This window comes from Arvicanthis niloticus, chromosome 1 (assembly GCF_011762505.2).
Source record: "Arvicanthis niloticus isolate mArvNil1 chromosome 1, mArvNil1.pat.X, whole genome shotgun sequence".
NCBI lineage: Eukaryota > Metazoa > Chordata > Mammalia > Rodentia > Muridae > Arvicanthis > Arvicanthis niloticus.
Genome location: NC_047658.1, coordinates 115559805 through 115572181, shown reverse-complemented (window position 1 = coordinate 115572181; position 12377 = coordinate 115559805).

Here is a 12377-nt window from a genome sequence, read left to right as displayed (position 1 = left end):
GAAGCTCAGAAGCAAGCAGCATGAACCTCACCTCCCGGAGGCCACCTGCAAGCCTGGCTAGAGCTCAGGTCTCCCGAGAATGCTCTCCCGCCATTTTGACGGATGAGCTTCTACTTTTGGCCCACTGGGAGGGAAGGTGAACATGACAGCGCCCTGCCTTCTTCTTAGGGATGCAAGCCAGGGCCCAGACTGCCTCACAGCAAGCCACAGCCAGGCACATTTATCCCCTGTGCTCTTCCTGATGAGGGATCTGGGGCCTTGTTTGGCCCCATATAGGTCTCTGCCTAAAGCTTGCCTCTCTTGCCTAGCCTCTGAAAGGCTCCTGGGCCCTCAGATAGCAAGGAAAGCCTGCTCTCGTCCAGCCAGATCAGAACATCTCATCGATTTGCCACTTGGTTCACAGACACAAACGTGCTTGATAGCTTGTGTCATTGTCTTCACGGCTGTGTTCTAAGAGTCTAGCATACAGCAGGCACTCAGCATTTGCTGAAGGAAACAACAGATTTCAGGAGCCCGTTGTCTTTCCCCTGCGTGCTAGACCTGCAGGGCATCTTGCCTCCTCCCTCTTCAAGGTGAGGCAGAGGGACAAGGTTTGATCAGGGATGCTGGGAAAGAAAAGGAAGGGTGACCTTGGGTGAGCCACCAGGCCTCCCCTCCTCTCAAAGGCGGGGGCAGCTCCAGCCAATCCCTAATCTGCCAGCCCTGCCAGACAGACTGGGACTGTCCGGAGCAGAGGCTGGAGGCTGGCTGCTGTGGTGTGGTGCCTGGGACCCTCGCCAGGCCCTCAGTGGACACAGCCAAGGGGCTAAACTTGGGGAGGGAGGCAGGCTGGTAGGCCTAGGGTGGAGGAAGGAGAGTGGAGGACCCAGGCAGAAACCTGGTAGAGCAAGTGGGAGGAGGAGGTGCTCTCCTTCCAGAGGAGGTGGATGGGGGAGGAGTCCTAGGGTGGGACCAGCATAGGAAGTTCTCCCTGGCCCCTTCAGTGTTACTCAGACAGGAATACTTCCTTCAAAGGCCTCTGTGCCCCCTGGGGGCTTCCTGGCTGGCTGGGAACCCAGGGTGTTTCCTCCCCATCTCTGGGCCCTATTGGTGATCAACACTCCCTCCAGCAACACCCACCCCACCCCCACTTGTGCAAAAATAATGAGAGGTGACAGAGGTGACAATCCAGTGTTTGGCACAACTTCAGCTCTGAGGCTAAAGGGGCTCTGGGCCAACCAGAAATAATTATGAACTCGGAGATTTGGACCCCAGGTTTCCTGATACCCAGGGCCGGGGAGATCTGATACCTGGAGCCAAGTGACTGGGGCACTAGGGGGGATGGGTCCAAAGGTCTTGGTTGACAGACAGAAAAGTGACAGAGGCCTCCCAGACTACATAAGAGGCAGCTTCCAGCTCCCTGGGTTCCAGAAGCTTTTATAAGTAGCCGGCCCCTCACCCTCACCTGGGTAACAACTGCGCCCTCTAGCGGTGGCAGTCCAGACCAGACCTCCCCAAGGCATGAGTGTCCTCCCAAGAAGGCTGGTATGGCACCCTGAGGAGCCAAGGTTCTGGACTGGGGACCTGGCCATTGGTGCCCACCCACATACCCTGGATCATAGGAGTCTCTGAATCTTAGATTCATTCCCAGTAAGCCCTGGCCCAGAGCTACTCAGAGCAGAACATGCTAGACTAACAAAGCAGGGCAGGGAGTGCCAATCAAGGGTGACTCCCAGCTGTGCTTCTGACTTGCTGTGTGGCCACAGATGAACAATTTGCCCTCTCTGACCCTCTGCTCCTCCACTTCTAAAAGGGAGTAAGTTTCACCTCATCATTTATTAAAAAGGATCCAATAGCATCTCAGGTGGAAGACAGCAAGCACATCCTTCAATACTTCAAGATCCCACACAGCACCCAGCAGGCAGGCCATAGGCTCACTGCTGCATGAGGTAGCTCACACACTGTAAAGCAGCTTAAGGCCGTTGCCTCTGGTCTAAGGACCCACAGAGGGACTCCTTGGTCCTCCTTGGTGACATCAGACAATCTGCAGTTTCTCTGTAGACTTACCAACAATTCCAGATTCCTACCTTAGTGATCCTGTGAGTCAATCATGGACACATAGCGGGATCCAATGTCTTCGATGCTTCCTCCATTATGGCCTGCCCCCATTCAGTAACCTTCCATGGCTCCCTATTGTCTTCCTGAAAAGCTTGCCCGTCCGGCCTCTTAGTGGAAGGCTTTCTAGCCTGTGCCTTGTCCAGCCAAACAGGTCTGTCAACCATCCCCAGAGCATCACCTGGAGCCCCACATGCCTCTTCCACCCTGTAAACACCAGCCTTAGAGGCAGCCCCTCCAAGGAATAGTCACGAGAAGCACCTCACAATGGATGCTCAGCTCTCATCCACCTCTTCGAGATTCTGTTCCTGCAATCTGCCTCATCCTTGCCTCTGGACTCCAGCCAAACCCCTGTCCCCTTCCTCTCTCCAGCCTCTTTTGCCATGGCCTCCCTTTCCAGCTAAAGCTACTGCTGTCCCCCTCCTGCAAGCTGAGCTTCTTGAAAGGGCATTAGAGATAACCACACTGCTGGTGACCTTGTCAGGCAGTTTCTGTGGTGGCACTGCTTGGGTTGGGGAGTGAGTGGGAGGTGAGGACAAGGATAGAAAGGTGTGAACAACCCTTTCAAGAACCCTGATTCTGGCAAGTTGTCCTCAATTTCCACCTTCTCTTTTTTATTTTTATTATATTTATTTATTTATTTATTTTTGGTTTTTCGAGACAGGGTTTCTCTGTGTAGTCCTGGCTGTCCTGGAACTCACTCTGTAGACCAGGCTGTCCTCGAACTCAGAAATCCACCTGCCTCTGCCTCCCAAGTGCTGGGATTAAAGGCGTGCACCACCACTGCCTATGGGGGTTTGTTCCTTTGTTTGCCAACTTGACCCAAGACACCAGCCTCCAAAGCCTCAGCGGTTACTCCTTGAGGCTCTGAGTCTCCTACTCCCCAGGCTCCAATGCTACCATCCAGGCTCTGGGCAGCACCAGCTCTGTCCTCAGCCCAGCTCTAGCCCCAGGCTCCCTCAAGACTGCAAAGCTAACCACGAAGTCTTCACCACCAGCTGCCCTGCCATGCCACCCTCCTTTTTACTCTCAGGTCCTACCTGCAAAACTGCTGTTGACTCCTCCCCCCACTGTCCAGCCTCATCCCCACCTCCTTGCCTCCTCTCTAGCCTCACATCCTGTTTCTTTCTTATGTTTATGGGTATTTTGTCTGCATGTTCGGTTACCATGTGCATGCAGTGCCCTCAGAGGCCAGAAGAAGGCATCAGTTCCCCTGGAATTGGAGTTACAGTCAATTGTGAACCTCCATGTGGTTGCTGGGAATCAAACTTGGGTCCTCTGGAAGAGCAGCCAGTGCTCTAAACCACTGAGCCATTTTCTAGACTCCTTTAACCCATCTATTATTTCACAGCCCAAGTGATCCTCCTAAAACATGACCAAATTAAATCAGTCCCCTACTTTTTATTATCTTGTCCCCAAAACAAAAGAGCAAGCTGGCTTAGTGGGTAAAGACTCTTGCCGCCAAGTCTGATGAGCTGAGTTTAGTCCCTAAGGGGGCTCCAGGTAGGAAACAAGAACTAACCCTGATTCTGGCAAGTTGCCCTCAATTTCCACCTTCTCAATGTGGTACACACAGTGTCCTGTGGGGTTTGTTCCTTTGTTTGCCAACTTGATCCAAGCAGTTGTCAACTGAGAAGATGCCTCCGGTGTATTGATCTGTACACGGGTCTGTGGGGGCATTGTCTTGATTAGAGGCTGATACAGAAGAGCTCAGTCACTATGGGTGGTACTACCCCTGGGCAGGTGGCCTAAGAAAGCAGGCTGAGCAAGCCATGAGGAGCAATCCAGTCAGCAACATGCCTGCCCCAGGGTCCTGCCTTGACTTCTTGCCTGACTTTCTTCATTAATGGGCTGAAACCTGTCAGGTGAAATAAACTGTTTACACACACACACACACACACACACACACACACACACACACACACAAGACACCTCCGGTATGGTGTCTTTATTACAACAAAGAAAGGGAACTTGGACTCTGCAAACCCTAGGCTGATCTCTTGTCCTTCACACCCAAAGCGCTTTGGATTACAGTCGTGTACCACAATGCCTGTTTATTTTATGTGGCCTTGTGCATGCTATCTATGTAAGCACTCTCCCAGCTGAGCAACACCCCGACCCTACGTGGCTGTCTGTGAGCCTCAAGAAGAGCCAACTAGTAGGGACAAGATGGCTCCTAAGCCTGACAACCTGAGTCTGATCCCCAGAGATACACAGAGAAAGAGAATCAACTCTTAGGAATAGTCATTGGACTGTCACATGCATTCTGTGGCACATTCATGCTCACACACACACACACAAACAAAATAGATGTAAATAATTTTTTTTAAATAAATAAAAAAAAAAAACGCCAACTAGAGGAAAGCAAGTTGTCCTCTCAGCTTCTCAGGAGACTGAGGCAGAACGAGCAAAGCTCAAGGCCTGCTGAGCGACAGGGTAAATTCAAGGCCAGGGTGGGATGATACTGAGACCTTGCTTTCAAACAAAGGAAGGAGGGGGAACTGGTAGAGTGCCTAGTCTGCACAAGAGGGCTCCATCCCCAACACACCAAAAAAAAAAAAAAAAACCTACTAACTAAATGGTGGCACACAACTCTGTAACCCCAGCATTTAGAAACCGAGGCAGGAGGATCCAGGATTTAAGGCCAGCTTGGGCTACAGAGCAAAAACTTGTCTTTAAAAGGGGGTGGTGTTGTGATGGGCCTAGAGAGATGGCTCATTTGGTAAAGTGTTTCCTATATAAGCATTCAATCTCTAGCACCTAGCACTCACATAAAAATTAATAAAAATTAAATTAAAAAAATAGTTTTAGCCAGGCAGTGGTGGCACATGCCTTTAATCCCAGCACTTGGGAGGCAGAGGCAGGCGGATTTCTGAGTTCGAGGCCAGCCTGGTCTACAGAGTGAGTTCCAGGACAGCCAGGGCTACACAGAGAAACCCTGTCTCAAAAAAACAAAACAAAACAAAACAAAAAAACAAACAAAAAAAAAGTTTTAAAAGCTGGGTGGTGGTGGCACACACCTTTGATATCAGCACTTGGGAGGCAGAGACAGGCAGATCTAGGAGGTTGAGACTAACTTGGCCTACAGAGAGAGTTCCAGGCTAGCCAGGACTGCACAAAGAAACCAGTCTTTAAACAACATCAAAAAGCTAGGTTTGATGGTAGGCGTCTGTAATCCTGGCACTGGGAACAGGGAGATGAGAGGATTCCTGAGGCTTGCTATCTAGCTCCAGGTCTCAAAATAAGTTTGCAGGGGCTGGAAACAGGCCCAGAAGTTAAGGGCACAGGCTGCTTTTTCAAAGAATTTCCTTACCCACAAGGTGCAGGCAACCCCAATTCCAGTGTATCCATCCAACGCCCCCTTCAGGCCTCCATGGGCATCGCATGCACATGGTGGATAAACATAAGTACAGGTAAAACACTTATGTGCATAAAATAAAAATAAATAAATCTTAAAAAAAAAAAAAAAGTTGGAAGCCAGTTAGTGATCCCAGTACTCAAGAGGCAGAAACAGGTGGGGTCTTTGAGTTTGAGGCCGGCCTGGTCTACAATAGAGCTAGTTCTAGGACAGCCAAGTTAGAGAGTAACTTATTATTGGCACTTGGATAGGAGACCTACCTTCTGCCACTTGCCCTGGAAACCTGTGAGAAACTGGGGGTGCTAAGGAAGAGACACACTGTTGACCTTTAACCTTTACATACATACACATGCATGTGCACACAAACACATGTACATGTACAAATAAGGAAAAGAGGGAGGAAGAGGGAGAGGAGAATAAAGACAAAGTATTCAAGGGCACCCTGAAGAGATTGGAAAACATTGGCTCCTTGGTGATACTGAGTCCTTGGGCCAACCCCAATAAATCCACTGGACCTATGAGCCTTTCTCTCAGTAGCCAATGCATTTGGGAATCCCCATTCTCCACTGTTCTCTGCTACCTAAAACTACAGCCTTAAAACAAATGTAACTGTCCACATTGGTCCACTGGCTTTGGCCACAGCAACCCTGTCACTTACAGCATGGAGACCTTTGTGCTCCCTACAGGCTCTGTGTGTTTAAGGTTGGTCCCTGTAATGCAGCCAACTAACAGGTCCTTCAAATGTAGCTCATGTTCACCTTGTCTAGTATATCTGTCCCCTCTCCATTTCAATGCCACTGACCTGTTTACCATGAGCTCAGACAGAGAGAGAGGCTGCTAGCTCTCCCACCTGAGCACCCCTAGTTCCTCACAGGTTTCCAGGGCAAGTGGCAGAAGGTAGGTCTCCTATCCAAGTACCAACCAGGCCTAACCCTGCTTAGCTTCCTAGATCAGACAAGAGTGGTATGGATATAGACAAAGTAGATTCTCAACACAAGCCTGCTGAGGGCTCAGCTTCCCCAGGAAACTCCTCCTCAGCTTCTAACTGCCTGGGACCTTTTTCATTCCTCAAACCACACTGCTAGGTCCCTGGTCACCTCAGGACCAAGGTTGCCTTTATTCCAGCAACATATCAGGAGCTGCTTGAAGCCAAAGACTTGCAATAATCAGAGAAATAAGAATGAACTTGAAGTGCCTATTAGTTTTTCACACTCCATTCCCAGACCCTAATTAGCAGAAGTACACAGCGGGCGTTCAATAACTATTATTGAATAAATTAGTGGATGAATAAGCAAGTGAATTGAATGCTTATAAATACCAACCGCTGTGTGCACTGGACCTACCTGGGTTATCTTGTAAACTACTCTCCCAGAAACCCTATTAGAACAGGTGAAAAGCCAGCTGAGGTCTCAGATCACCTACAGACCACAGACATTGGCAGAGGAGAGGAGTTGGAAGCTGATACCCAGCCCAGCCAGAGCCCTAGGTCATTATTCTCTCTCTCTCTCTCTCTCTCTCTCTCTCTCTCTCTCTCTCTCTCTCTCTCTCTCTCTCTCTCTCTCTCTCTCTCTGTATGTGTGTATGTGTATTTCTCTTTGTTTCTTTGTCTCCTTCTAGGGTCTTTCTCTCTCAGTGTCTTTCTTTCTCTTCTTTTGTTTCGTTTTGTTTCGTTTTGAAACAAAGTTTCAAGTATCCCAAGCCAGCGTGAACTCACTGTATAACAGAAACTGGCTTGCTTGCTTGCTTGCTTGCTTGCTTGCTTTCTACCTACCTTCCTTTTCTTTCTCTCTGTCTCTCTCTCTCTCTCTCTCTCTCTCTCTCTCTCTCTCTCTCTCTCTTTCTTTCTTTCTTTGCTTTTTTGAGACTGGATTTCTCTGTGTAGCCCTGGATATCCTGGAACTAGCTCTGTAGGCCATTCTGGCCTCAGACGGGGAGCATGTTAATCCCAGTGTGGGATTAAAGGTATGTGATGCCCACTGAAAGAGGCTGAAACTCTTTTAGAAACAAAAAACGTAAACAGGGCTGGCGAGAGGATTCAGTAGGCAGAGCCGTTTGCTACCGAACCTGGGAATCTGAATTCAGTTCCTAGAACCCACATCAGTAAAAGGAGAAAACAAATCCCAAGAGCTGTCCTCTGACTGCCACAGTTTGTAATACACATACTAATAATGCAATAATAAAAAATGTAAAACAGGAAGTGCTTTTAAAGCACCCAAACAAGCTATGCCTAATGGTATAAGCCTTTACTCCCAGCACTTGAGAGGCAGAGACAGGCCGATCTCTTTAAGTTTGAGACCATCTTAGCCAATATAGTTGAGTTCTAGGACATCCTGTGCTACACAGAAAAAACCCTGCATCAAAGAAAACCAAGCCTAGCTGGGCAGTCGTGACTCATGCCTTTAATCCTAGCACTCAGGAGGCAGAGTTGGGTGGATCTCTGCAAGTGTGAACCAACCTGGTCTACAGAGCAAGCTCCAGGACAGTCAGGGATACAGAGACCTTGTCTCAAAAAACCAAAAGTAACCAACTAACCAACCAACCAAACAAACAAATACCACAGACAAAATCAGCCTATCTCTAAGGAGGCCACCTTCTGAGGTGCTGGGAATTAGGACTTCAATGCAAGGATCTTGAAGAAGACACAGCTCAGCTCCTGAAGCCCCTGATGTCCCCTTTAAAGTCACTGTCTTTCTGAGCCTCATTTGTGCTGTGTCTGGCCTCTTTCCTTCCATCTGCCTCCCTGCCATCCCATTTCATGCCGGTGGCAGACATTACTAATCCCTCCTGGCAGCCTTTCTTGCTGAAGCAAGCTGCAGAGCACAGTCCCCATCAGCAGGCTCCGGGCCACGTGCCAGGCCATGGCCTCTGGCTAAGACTGCAGTGCGGGAGAGGAGGTGAGGCTGGGGAGAAGGAGGACAGGAAGCATTTGTTAACTGAATGACTGGACCACACCTATAAACATCCCATCATCCCTTAGTTTGCCTATCTGTGCTGGGTTACCTGTCCTGGCAGGCTCACTGCTAGATCAAGAAAATCTCTGGACCATGGCTGTGGGTCTTTAAGGAACCTTTTTCTAATCATGCTACAACCAACAGACAGGCAGTACTGCACGGAAGATGCTGTGTGTTAGGGTGTGGGCGTGGGCATTGTTGTGGCCCTCCAATTATAACACTTCCCCCTAACTACAGTTTAAATAGGTTCCTTCCAAAATCCTGATGTTGGGGCTAGTAATTTTAGTTCAGTTGAAGGAAAGACTGTGTGAGATTCATAAAATCCCAAGCTTGATGTCTAGCACTGCACAAGACTAGACATGGTGAGTGGCTGGAGAGATGGCTCTGTGGTTAAGAGCACTGGCTGCTTTTCCAGAGGTTCTGAGTTCAATTCCCAGCAACCACATGGTGGCTCACAACCATCTGTAATGGGATTCAATGCACTCTTCTGGTGTGTCTGAAGATATTGACAGTGTAGTAATTAAATAAATAAACCTAAGAAATAAAATAATAATTAAATAAATCAAAAAAAAAAAAAAAGAACAGGAAAATAATGAACTTCTGTGGTTTAAGCCCTGCTGCTTGACTCTTGCCAGTTGACCTAAAAAACAGATGCAAAGGGTGATGGTCTCTTCAGAGTTAGCTGGATAGTCAGCCTAGGATGCAGGAGCCCCTTCTCCTAAACAGGTGTTTCTGCAATTGCTCATTGGATAAGGTTCTTTGTATGTAGTCCTTACAATCTGGACTCTTGGAATCCCAGTGAAAGGAGACCCAAAGTTATCCCCTAACTCCCTAACTCCCAAATGTGTACAGTGGAATTTATGCTTGCACACAAAGACAACCACAATAATAAACTAAACTTAAGCAAAAGGTACAGGAAGCTGAGTTTAGTGGTGAACACCTTAAATCCCAGAACTTGGCAGAGGCATGTGGATTTCTGTGAGTACCAGACCAGTTTGGGCTACATAGTGAGAGCCTCTCTCAATATATACATCACATAAAAAATGATTACTTAATTTAAAAAAGTTAAAAGGGTCTCAAACTTGGACTTCTCTCTCTTGGCCCATGTTGGGAAATGGCTGTCCTTCCCTCTAGTCTTGGTTTCCATCCATGTAAAGGAAGGATAGGGCTGGAGAGATGGCTCAGCGGTTAAGAACACTGACTGCTCTTCCAGAGGTCCTGAGTTCAATTCCCAGCAACCACATGGTGGCTCACAACCATCTGTAATGGGATCTGTTGCCCTCTTCTGGTGTATCTGATGACAGCTATAGTGTACTCATATACGTAAAATAAATAAATATTTTAAAAGGAAGAAGAAGAGGAAGAGGAAGAGGAAGAGGAAGAGGAAGAAGAAGAAGAAGAAAAGAAGAAATTTTAAGGAAAGGATAAAGCTGGGTGTCAGATGCCTTTAATCCCAGCATGTGGGCAACAGAGGCAGGTGGATCTCTGAATTCAAGGCCAGCCTAGTCTATAGAGTGAGTTCCAGGACAGCCAGGCTAAGAAGAGAAACCTTGTCTCAAAAAAACAAAAACAAACAAGCAAACCAACTAAGGAAGGAAGGAAGAGATTAGATAAATACTGCATGGTTGTTATACTTACCGTATAAAGTATCCCTCCACCGGGCGGTGATGGCGCACGCCTTTAATCCCAGCACTTGGGAGGCAGAGGCAGGTGGATTTCTGAGTTCGAGGCCAGCCTGGTCTACAGAGTGAGGTCCAGGACAGCCAGGGCTACACAGAGAAACCCTGTCTCGAAAAACCAAAAAGGAAAAAAAAAAAAAAAAAAAAGTATCCCTCCAAAAGAATCCTGTGCTGAAGTCTTTGTCCCCAGATGCTAGCACTGAGAGGCTTCTGGGTCATGGATGGGTGGCCCCACTGATGAGCTCTTGGCTGAGTTAAGAGGTGGGGCTAGGTTGGAGGAAGGAGATCACTGGCATGGGCCTTTGAAGGGTATATTTTGTCCCTGGCTTTCATTCATTCTCCGCCTCTTCTCCTTTCCCCTCTTTTCTGATGAACATATTTCTTCCCCCACCACCTCTGCTGCCACCATGATGTTCTGCCTCACAAAAGCCTAAAAGCCATGGAGCCAGCCAACCATGAGGAGACCTGTGACTCCATAAGCCAAAACAATCCTTCCTGGCTTAACTCCTTCCCTTCAGTACTTTGTTATAGTGACAAAGGCAGTGACTAACAGGACTCCTGACAGTGTAACACCTTCCTGAGGCTGGAGACTGCTGTCCTGTAATCCAGCTGCTGCTGACTGCCTCCTTACCATCTTCGTTCCAGGAGCAGCCTGAGGAACCTGTAGTTGAGAGCCAGCAGAGAATGGGATGGAAGCCAGGGCATGGCATATGGTAGGTTACTGATCTATCGCTGAATTTCATTCCCAGCCTGCTTTTATTTGCTTGTTTGTTTGCTTGCTTTATGTATATGAGTGTTCTGTCTGCATGTATATCTGTGTGTGTCCTTAGTACATGCAGTGACCACAAAGGCCAGAAGAGGACATGAGATTTTCTGGGACTGGAGTTACAAATGGTCATGAGGTGCTGGGAATCCAACCCCAGTCCTTTGGGAGAGCAATCAATATTCTTTTTTATTTTTTTTAAATGTGTAGCCCAGGCTGGCCTTGAACTTGTAATCCTCCTGCCTCCTTCAGCAAATCCTACTGGCGCGCGCCACCACAACCGGTGCAATCAATATTCTTAATTACTGCTTCTTCTCCTTCTCCTTCTCCTTCTCCTTCTCCTTCTCCTTCTCCCTCTCCCTCTCCCTCTCCCTCTCCCTCTCCCTCTCCCTCTCCCTCTCCCTCTCCCTCTCCCTCTCCCTCTCCCTCTCCCTCTCCCTCTCCCTCTCCCTCTCCTTCTCCTTCTCCCTCTTCTTCTTTCTTCCTTTTCTTTTTCTAAGATTTATTTATTTATTTATTTATTTATTTATTTATTTATTTATTATGAGTGCTCTATCTGCACGTACACCCATGTGCCAGAAGAGGGCATCGGATCCCATTACAGGTGGTTGTGAGCCACAGTGTGGTTGCTGGGAATTGAGCTCAGGACCTCTGGAAGAGCAGCCAGTGCTCTTAACTGCTGAGCCATCTCTCCAGTCCCTTAATTACTTCTTATATGACACAATCTCACTATGGTCTTAAACTTCTTTTTTTTTTCTTTTTCTTTTCTCCCCACCTCTTTTTCTTTTTTTTTTATTCTTTTTCTTTTTACTTTTATTTATTTTATGTACGTGAGTACACTGTCACTGTCTTCAGACACACCAGAAGAGGACATCAAATTCCATTAACAGATGGTTGTGAGCCACCATGTGATTGCTGGGAATTGAACTCAGGACCTCTGGAAGAGCAGTCAGTGTTTCTTAACCGCTGAGCCATCTCTCCAGCCTCTTCTTTTTCTTTTCTTTAAAATGTATTTAATAATTTTATTGTTGGTTTTTGAGACAAGATTTCTCTGTGTAGCCTTGGAACTCACTTGGTAGAACAGGCTGGCCTCAAACTCAAAACTCTGCCTGCCCCTGCCTCCCAGGCAAGAGGATTCAAGGCATGCACCATCATGCCTGGCTTTGTTTTGTTTTTAAATAAGCCTAATTCATTGTATTTTTCTCTTATAAAATTACTTAGGTAGCCACTGCCTAAGCCTGGATCCTTTGCATGGAGACTAAGCCTGGATCCGTGATGAGCATCAAATTCTCAATATGGAGATGTGGGGAACATAGTCACCTTCCAGAGGTCAGCAGTCAGATAGCTGTAGTTTTGGAGTTGACATCAGAAGTTACTTTGGTGTCAGTGTAGCTAGCACCTGGCTGATCTGTAGCAGTCATCAATGTCAGCCAGGACCAGCAGCTTCTTAGGCACTAGAGCTGAAACAATGCCAGTGCCTCTGAGGGCAGGAATGAGATGCACCACCAGAGCCACAGCGGCCTGTCACTTTG